A 10786-nucleotide genomic window follows, 5' to 3' on the forward strand; every position below is an offset into this window, starting at 1 on the left:
GTAAATATGTCCACGGGTGTTAGATGGGTGGAGTTTGAAAAGGTGCTCAGAGTTATTGTTTGTACGATGGTTGATAATTTTATGGGTGTCTGCCAAGTCAGCTGCCAGACGTTGGAGTTTCAATGTGTCCATGCCCAGGGAAGTAAGGCGTTCAGGATATGGCAAATGCCTGATGGAGGGTATTCTTTTGGTTGTGAACCATTTTTAATCTATGGACCCCTTTTGATTACTATTTCATTCTGATGGACCCCCATGGCCCTTCGATGTTTAGAAACTAGTTTTATAGAAACTTCTTTCAAAATTCCTATTTTGTTTTCCACACATTAATTTGTGTAGGTTGAACTTATATTCTTTACTCTTTTTACTCTTTTACTTGTTTCAGTCATTTGACTGTGGCCATGCTGGAGTACCACCTTTAGTCGAGCAAATCAACCCCAGGACTTATTTTTTTGTAAGCCTAGTACTTATTCTATTGGTCTCTTTTGCCGAAACGCTAAGTTATGGAGACATAAACACACCAGCATCGGATGTCAAGTGATGTTGGGGGGACAAACACAGACACGCATGCACACACACACACACACTCACATATATATATATACACATATACGACAGGCTTCTTTCAGTTTCTGTCTACCAAATCCACTCACAAGGCTTTGATCAGCCCGAGGCTATAGTAGAAGACATTTGCCGAAGGTGCTACGCAGTGGGACTGAACCCGGAACCATGTGGTTGGTAAGCAAGCTACTTACCACACAGCCATTTTACACACTTACCATATGTAAAATGTTAAAGGAAGAAGCCTAGCTGTTTCTTGCAATACATACCAAGACATACATCTAAAGCAAAATTTTTTCAGGGGCTCTTAGAATATTATTGTGGATCTCCAGTTTACTATTTTGTTGTGTGGGCCCCCGCAGAATCTTATATGGACCCTCGGGGGCCATTTGGGACCTAGTTGAAAACCACTGTTTTAATTGTTCATTCGAGGACCTTTTTCAAAAAGCAGAGACATATCCCTATTCTTCTTGCCTGTTTTTGTATAAATTCCTCAATAATGTGAGAAAATTTTATTTTGTAAGGGTGTGGTAAGTAGCTTGATTACCAACCACATGGTTCCGGGTTCAGTCCCACTGTTTGGCACCTTGGGCAAGTGTCTTCTACCATAGCCTCGGGCTGACCAAAGCCTTGTGAGTGGATTTGGTAGACGGAAACTGAAAGAAGCCCATCGTATATATGTATGTGTATACATGTGTTTGTGTGTCTGTGTTTGTCCCCCTAGCATTGCTTGACAACCGATGCTGGTGTGTTTATGTCCCCGTAACTTAGCGGTTCGGCAAAAGAGACCGATAGAATAAGTACTAGGCTTACAAAGAATAAGTCCCGGGTCGAGTTGCTCGATTAAAGGTGGTGCTCCAGCATGGCCGCAGTCAAATGACTGAAACAAACAAAAGAGTAAAAGAGTAAAGCTGTTCAAGACTCACAATGATTTGCTGTTCTTGGAAAGACACATCAAGCTAAGTAAAAGAATGGCTGTCCTCGCATACAGGCTCACCACCTGCAACCTTCTCCAGCTAAGCATCCTTAATCTTGAGGGCTCATATGTGCTGGTGCCACATAAAAACCACCCATACCAGTGCTGTGTAAAAGCACCAAGTACACTCTGTAAAGTGATTGGCATTAGGAAGGGCATCCAGCCATAGAAACCATGTCAAAATAGACAGGGGGCCTGAACAGATCTTCAGTTGGTCAGCTCTTGTCAAACCATCCAACCCATACCAGCATGGGAAACAGACGTTAAATGATGATGATGATGTTGATCATAGTGTGTGTGTGTGTGTGTGCTGTTGTCATTGTTGCTGTTGCTGCTACTGTTGTTGTTGTTTTTGCAGATGATGTTGTTACCAAAATTGTTATTATTATTGTTAATATCATTTAACATGTTAATACCTATTCTTTATTACCCACAAGGGGCTAAACACAGAGGGGACAAACAAGGACAGACATAGGTATTAAGTTGATTACATCGACACCAGTGCGTAACTGGTACTTAATTTATCGACCCCGAAAGGATGAAACGTAAAGTCGACCTGGGTGGAATTTGAACTCAGAACGTAATGACAGACGAAATACTGCTAAGCATTTTGCACAGTGTGTTAACATTTCTTATTTCTTTATTGCCCACAAGGGGCTAAAACATAGAGCGGACAAACAAGGACAGACAAAGGAATTAAGTTGATTACATCGACCCCAGTGCGTAACTGGTACTTAATTTATCAACCCCGAAAGGATGAAAGGCAAAGTCAACCTCGGAGGAATTTGAACTCACAACGTAACGCAGATGAAATACCGCTAAGCATTTCGCCCGGCGTGCTAACATTTCTGCCAGCTCGCCGCCTTTTAACATATTAATACCATTGTTCAACTGAAATGTCATTAAATATTTTTCTTTTAAAAAGCATGTATCGTGCAACATAATCTTTTTTTTTTTTTTTTTCAATGTAGTCGTCTTCATTCTCGAAATGACCATTTTGAGCAATTGTAAAAATATATAAATAAATAAAATAAACTGTTTAAAAAAAATGTCATAGTTTCCTCCAAGCAGGGATATAAAAAAACCCCAAAAAAACTAAACACAAAAATATACTTCTCACCTTCATATAGGCCAGATCTACAACATACAATAAAAGAATAATCATTCAGTGGTCAGAAAATAAAAATCAGCAAATTGTAATTTCAAAGTGAAACTATGTGTAAACATGTTTTGCCAGGCAAGATTCAATAATAATAATAATAATAATAATAATAATAACCGGATATTATTATAAAAGATCAGACAAAAATGATGTGTTTATTAATTGACATGAGTATTCCTTGCAATCACAATATAGCAGAGAGAGAATTTGACAAGATCAGTAAATATAAACACTTGCTAATAGAAACTGAAAAAAATGTGGCATCTCAAGGCGACTACAAGTACCAGTGATTGTAGGATCTCTAGGAATGATAAAAAAAAAACGGTACTGAAACCTATTTGAAAATGATACCAGGCTTACCATCCCTGCAGGAAGTGCAAAAACTCGTGTTAACTCTAACGATTCTTGTACTGAGAAGAGCATTATCGCTGTGAAAACAACATCCATTCATGAATTTATTTATTTATTAATTTTTAAAATACATATTTTACCGGTGAATTTGCGTGTGTAATCTGGGAATGCATACAATGAGCTTCTCTGCCGTAGGTGTACGGAAAACACTCGGCGAGAAATGGAAGAAAATTTGAAGAAAGAAGGAAAAATAATAATAATAAATGCCCTGATGCAGTACCAGGCAGTGGCTCTCATGGCTTCTGATCTTAACTGATTGGAAGTGTTATCATGTACATTGTTTTGTCTTGGTATAAAAGATGGGCTACAGCAAATATTCTGCTCAATACCACAGATTTGCTGGTCAGTTGTTTGACCTTAACTAGTTGAGCATGTCCCTTAGTGGCTGACGATATGTATATCTCTGACCACGAGCAGAAGTAGTGGGGGAGCATCATAGCTGTGTGTTGAAAGGAATTCTTGGAGGTTTGGATAATTCACCTTTGGAAACATGGGTGGTTCATTCAACATCCTTAAACAATCCTTATTCAGGGACCTTTTGAGCGGGATGGGCTACTCGACCAGAAGAAAATTCTAACTGGGCCCCACCTGCAAGGTCATGTGCTGTTTATCTTGATATGAGATCACCATGTCACGTACATATGGTTGTGATGCATGTGCCTGGTGTACCCTTATCAGACGGGTAGTCATGATGGGTATACTGGGCTTCGTATATTTTACCCCAGTGTCACTTTGATGGCATGCACTGCTCTCTCACTCAATAATAATAATAATAATAATAATAATGATGATAATAATAAGTCTCAAGAATGTCCTTGCTTTCTTCCTTAGTCCATTTTTTCCTTGCTTTAGCTGTTCCAGATAAAGGTGGTGTGCACGAAGCATTATTATTTGGAGCTACAACAAAATGTTTTCCTGGGTGCTGTCCACATCCTAAGCAAAAAAGATTGTCAACTTGAAAATAACTGATTCTCTTGAAAAAAAAAAAAAAACTCTTTCAAAACTGAAATATTACAAATTCAGCAGAATCTTAATTTCTCAGATCCTGGTCTCCTTCCCCTGCAATAATATATCATTGCTGATCATAAATAAAACTCATAGTAAAACATCCAACTTGTTACTTGAGGCCTCCGGTCGAGACTTTGAACAGCTTGCATAAAACAAAGCAACAATGATGACAACAATAAGAGCGACGATGATGATGATGATGATGATGATCATCATCATCATGATCATCATCATCATCACCACCACCACCACCACCACCACCATCATCATCATCATCATCATCATCATCATCATGATCATGATCATGATCATCATCACCACCACCACCACCACCACCACCACCACCACCACCACCACCACCACCACATCATCATCATCTCATCATCATCATCATCATCATCATCATCATGATCATGATCATCATCATCACCACCACCACCACCACCACCACCACCACCACCACCACCACCACCATCATCATCATCATCATCATCATCATAATAATAATAATAATAATAATAATTGTGTACAGTGCTCAGGTGCACTACAACTCATCTAAAGTGTATATATAATCAGGTGTAGTTTCGGCGGATTTCAGAAAGCATGAGGGCCTTAAAAGATGCAGTCATCATCATCATCATCATCATCATCATCATTATTATTATTATTATTATTATCATTATTATATTATTATTATCATCATCATCATCATCATCATTAATTCTGAATTTTGTAAGTTAACCTATTTTTATTCTTCTTTCCTCAAGTTAAATCTCCATAAACATTGATAACAAAGTGGGAAGAGCGTTTTGGAAATAAGATGAAAACTGCTGACTTTGTTGTCAGATTATCATAATAAAATTTATTTCTTGTCATTCTGGCAAAAAAACACACAAACTCGTTTATTTCTTTTTTTTTTTTTATATTTTTTTTAGGTTTTTTTTTTCAACCTTTTGAAATTATTTTCAACTTTATTCTTTGGGGAAATTATAAAACTTTAAAAAAAAAGACTCAATTAAACAAAATAGTCTTTTGTAAACTTTTCGTTATACACACATACACACAAACATACAAGCAAGCATGCACACCTACAAACACACACACAAACAAAAATGCACACATAAACATACAAGTACACACACACATCTTGTCCAAAAATTTCTATCAACAGATCTTATAGAATTTACCACACATTTTTTGGTTTTAGATTTTAAACGCTCTTTAAGGGAGTTCTTGTCTACTAATCATGTGGATAATCACAGTTAAGGCAGTGAGCTGGCAGAATCATAAGCATACCAGGCAAAATACTAAGTGGCATTTCGTCCATTTTTATATTCTGAGTTCAAATTCCACCTTGGTCGACTTTACCTCTCAACTTTCCAGGGTCATTGAAAAGAGTACCAGTTGAGTGCTGGGAGTCGATGTAATGGACTATCCCGCTCCCCACAAATTTCAGGCTTTGTGCCTATAGTAGAAAGGATTATATTACGTACTTGTATTTGTTTCAGTCATTTGACTGCGGCCATGCTGGAGCACTGCTTTTAGTTGAAGAAATCGATCCCAGGACTTATTCTGTGTAAGCCTAGTACTTATTCTATTGGTTTCTTTTGCTGATGGGCTTCTTTCAGTTTCCGTCTACCAAATCCACTCACAAGGATTTAGTCAGACAAAGGCTATAGCAGAAGACACTTACCCAAGGTGCCACGCAGTGGGACTGAACCCGGAACCATGTGGTTGGGAAGCAAGCTTCTTACCACACATAGGATCCAACCATATTTGTGTGTGCGTGCAAGCACACACATGTGTAAATTGCATGTGTTGAGTGCGTGCATGCATGCTCACTCTTATGCAGTTGTTGCTAATGAATTCATGCATTCCCCAGTAAATTTATTATGAAACTTAAAGTACAACTGAAAGGTTAATGAAATGTGGAAATCAATTGCAATCATCTCTGGAAACAAAATTTAGGTCACACAGTAATTTGGATTTTCAAATACTTAATCTAAAAAAAATACCAGTCATTAAAACAAAACCAATAAATATTACTAGATTTGCATTTTTATATTTTACTCAGACTGACTGACAAACATGAAACAGCATTGGACAAAATTCCTTACAATATTTGTTTTGATTCTTTATGTTTTGAGTTCAAACGCAACCAAGGTAAATTTTGTCTTTTATCCTTATGGATCAATAAAATAATGTACTAGTCAATTACTGAAGCTGATTTGATTGACTGATCCACCCCACCCCCACCCCCACCAGTTTTCTGACATTGTCTATTTTATAAACATCATCATCATCATCATTGTTTAACGTCCGTTCTCCATGCTAGCATGGGTTGGACGGTTCGACCGGGGATCTGGGAAGCCAGAAGGTTGCACCAGGCTCCAGTCTGATCTGGCAGTGTTTCTACAGCTGGATGCCCTTCCTAACGCCAACATTTATTAGGAAATGAAAGACTGGGAGAATCGGTAGAGCGTTGGATGAAAATATATTTCAGTATTTCTTTACTTTATTTACTTACTTGTTTCAGTCATTTGACTGTGGCCATGCTGGAGCACCACCTTTAGTCAAATCAAATTGACTCCAGGACTTATTCTTTTTAAGCCTAGTACTTATTGTATCAGTATCTTTTGCCGAACCGTTAAGTTACGGGGACCTAAACACACCAGCATCAGTTGTCAAGTGATGTTGGGGGGATAAACACAGATACACACATACATATACACACATATATATATATATATATATATATATATGACGGGCTTCTTTCAGTTTCCGTCTACCAAATCCACTCACAAGGCTTTGGTCGACATGAGGCTATAGTAGAAGACACTTGCTCAAGGTGTCACGCAGTGGGAATGAACCCGGAACCATGTGGTTGGTAAGCAAGCTACTTACCACACTGCCACTCCTGTGCCTATATAAAAATGTTACAATGCATGGTAAATCATCAGAATTTATGAATATTAAAATCCTAATGAAGCATTATGAGACCAACAAAAGAAATTTTAGAAAAAAAACAGAATGCCCCTAGCCTGTGTTGAATTTATTTATAAAGTAAATTCTTACGAAGTGAAATGAATTCAACAGCTTCAAATGATTAAGTATTACAATAAAATAGGCATGGCTATGTGGCAAGAAGCTTGCTTCCCAACCACATGGTTCTGGGTTCAGTCCAACTGTATGGCACCTTGGGCAAATGTCTTCTACTATAGTCTTGGGCTGACCAAAGCCTTGTGAGTGGATTTGATAGATGGAAACTGAAAGAAGCCTATTGTATATGTACATATATATCTATGTGTGTGTGTCTGGGTTTGTTCCACCACCACTGCTTGACAACTGGTATTGGTATATTCCTATCCCGTAACTTAGCAGTTCAGCAAAAAGTGTGTGTGCATGCGTGTCTGTGTTTGTCCCCCCAACATCACTTGACAACCGATGCTGGTGTGTTTAAGTCCCCGTCACTTAGCAGTTCGGCAAAAGAGACCGATAGAATAAGTACTGGGCTTACAAAGAATAAGTCCCGGGGTCGATTTGCTCGACTAAAGGTGGTGCTCCAGCATGGCCGCAGTCAAATGACTGAAACAAGGAAAAGAGAAAAGAGTAAAGAGTAAAGAGAGTATGTATGTATACGTATATATATATATATATATATATAGTTAATCCAAACAAGAAAACACAACAACGCGAGGATGTGGAACAAATATAGAATTATTGGGCACTCAGGAAAGAAGGGAAGAAGGAGGGTTTAACGTTTCGAGCGGAGCTCTTCGTCGGCAACATAGGAGAAGGAAAGATCCAGAGAAGGGAAGACAGAGGAAAAAAAATCGCCAACGGTACACACGAGGTCACATATATATATAAAGACACCTAGCACATTACATATATATATATATTGCATTTTACCAATGTGATACTAGAAATTAACATGATATATTTTACTACTAGAATATCTGATCCACCAGTAATGATGTAGGTATTATTGAAATATATACATAAAAAAATTTGTTAATGAGATTATGAGGATTTACAAAAAAATGCCAAAATAACAAGAAAATAAGAAAATTATATTTATCACTTTCCAAGTATTATACAGGTTGATTTCTTTTAACATGTACAATACGCTGTAGTCAGCAATTCACTTGTTATTCTACATTATGTTATCACATTTTCTACAATAAATGCTCTAATTTCACAAATGTTACATATATATATATATGTATTCAAAACTACCAAAATATATGTATATTCACATATGAGTACATGGTCTTACAAACAAGTTGCATATATTTTCTGAAGATTTTCAAGAAACAGCTGGTCTAGTTTATGCAAAGCTGCACATTTGCAACAAATTTGACACATTCTGTGAAAAAGCTACAAATGTACATAAAGCATTATTACTCTTTTACTTGTTTCAGTCATTTGACTGTGGCCATGCTGGAGCACCGTCTTTAATCGAGCAACTCGACCCCGGAACTTATTCTTTTATAAGCAATGACATATGACTGAGACTTTTGGCAATATGCTGTGCTTGAGAAGACTCATCAAACCAAGTGAAATTGTAGTCGTGGATTATGCTGGTGTCATGTAACTGGCACCATGCTGGTGGCACATAAAAGCACCCATTACACTCTCAGAGTGGTTGATGTTAGGAAGGGCATCCAGCCATAAAAATAATGCCAAATCAGACTGGACAACGGACGTTAAAGGATGATGATTATGATGAAATCCACTCACAAGGCTTTGGTCAGCCTGAGGCTATAGTAGAAGACACTTGTCCAAGGTGCTACATAATTGGACTGAACCCAAGACCACATAACTGAGTGGGAAGCAAACTTCTTACCACACAGCCACACTTGTGCCTATAAAAATGTCAATTTCGTTGGTTTTGTGTTTATGTTTTCATTTATCATTGTATTTGACGTTCTTTTGGTGTCCTGTACACACATACATATATATGTAAATACATACAAATGTATAAAAAATTATCAAATAAAAATTTGTGTATCATACTAAATGCATATGCACTCTGAGAAGATAATGTGGAACGAAGACATTCTACAGGAATTTGGCCACTTTGCATCCATGAGGCCCAACACTTGAAAGGAACTCAACCACCTTGCTTCTATGAGGCCCAATGCTCAAAAGGAACTCAGCCACTATGCCTCCATCAGGCCCAATGCTTGAAAGGAACTCAGCCACTTTGCCTTCATCAGGCCCAATGCTTAAAAGGAACCTAGCCTCTGCGAGGCCCAACATTCAACATATATACACTCAATTCTCTTTTTGCACAGGGGATATGTTCCAGAGACTACCGTGCAAAATAAAACCAAATAATAAAATATACAGTGTATATATGAAAATTAGAGATAGGTTCCATCCAAATATATAGTATTTTTGCTTCATTGGTTTTGAATACAAATTCAGTTATCAGATGCTATGATTTTGTTTTTGTTAGTTCTTTATATGATTCTTCAAAATGTGCCATAATCCTTTTCAAATCACATTGGAATTGCACAGCTCGTTCAACATTATCATTTGTAAGAAAATGATTTCCAAGTTTATTAGCTATTTGGAGACCTTCTAGAATTGTACTTGCAGGTAGTGGAACCACTTCTTCATCATCACTACTATAAACTAACGTGGAATCATATACATTCTTTGAAATACTCTCTATAATTTGTTCTTCATTAGCAGCTTCATCAATTGTTAATTCTTCAAAACCTTCTCTGCCAATCTAATGTGACAAAGTGATGCTATCAGAATGTAATTCGTTCATATTTATATTATATATGAGATTTTTAGGGTTTACACATTCTGGCCAAAGTGATCTCCAGCATGCATTTAGGGTGGATGGCTTTAATTTGGATAAAGCTACGGCTGCATATTTAACACAATTACAGTAAATTTTTCCATGCTTGAATGATTGAAAGTCTATTATCTTTTTCTAGTTCATCTATAATATATTCAAATGTTTGCTGGATATGATATGATTTGAATGTTGAAATTATACTCTGATCAAGCAGTTGAATCAATGATGTTTTAGGAGGCAAGAATACAACTTTTACATTCGAGTGTTCCAAATCTGGATGACTGGGTGCATTGTCTATAAACTCAAGCCCTTTTATCTTCTTCAGGAACAAAGCAGTTGTTAAACCATTCAGTAAATATTTCTACTGTTATCCATGATTTTTCATTGGCTCTTCCATGAACTGGTAATTTACTTGGTCTTCATTGCATGCGGACGAACTGATCAATTAATTAATCTCTTTTATTTGTTTCAGTCATTTGACTGTGGCCATGCTGGAGCACCGCCTTTAGTCGAGCAAGTCGACCCCAAGACTTATTCTTTGTAAGCTTAGTACTTATTCTATCGGTCTCTTTTGCCGAACCGCTAAGTTACGGGGACGTAAACACACTAGCATCGGTTTCTCAAGCAATGCTAGGGGGACTAACACAGACACACACATATATATATACGACAGGCTTCTTTCAGTTTCCGTCTACCAAATCCACTCACAAGGCATTGGTTGGCCCGGGGCTATAGCAGAAGACTGAACCCGGAACCATGTGCTTGGTAAGCAAGCTACTTACCACACAGCCACTTCTGTTTGGCATTTTTTTTCCCCAAAAGTGACCAGTTTCATCTGCATTGAAAACTTTGA

Source organism: Octopus sinensis, linkage group LG15 (genome assembly GCF_006345805.1).
Source record: "Octopus sinensis linkage group LG15, ASM634580v1, whole genome shotgun sequence".
Lineage (NCBI taxonomy): Eukaryota > Metazoa > Mollusca > Cephalopoda > Octopoda > Octopodidae > Octopus > Octopus sinensis.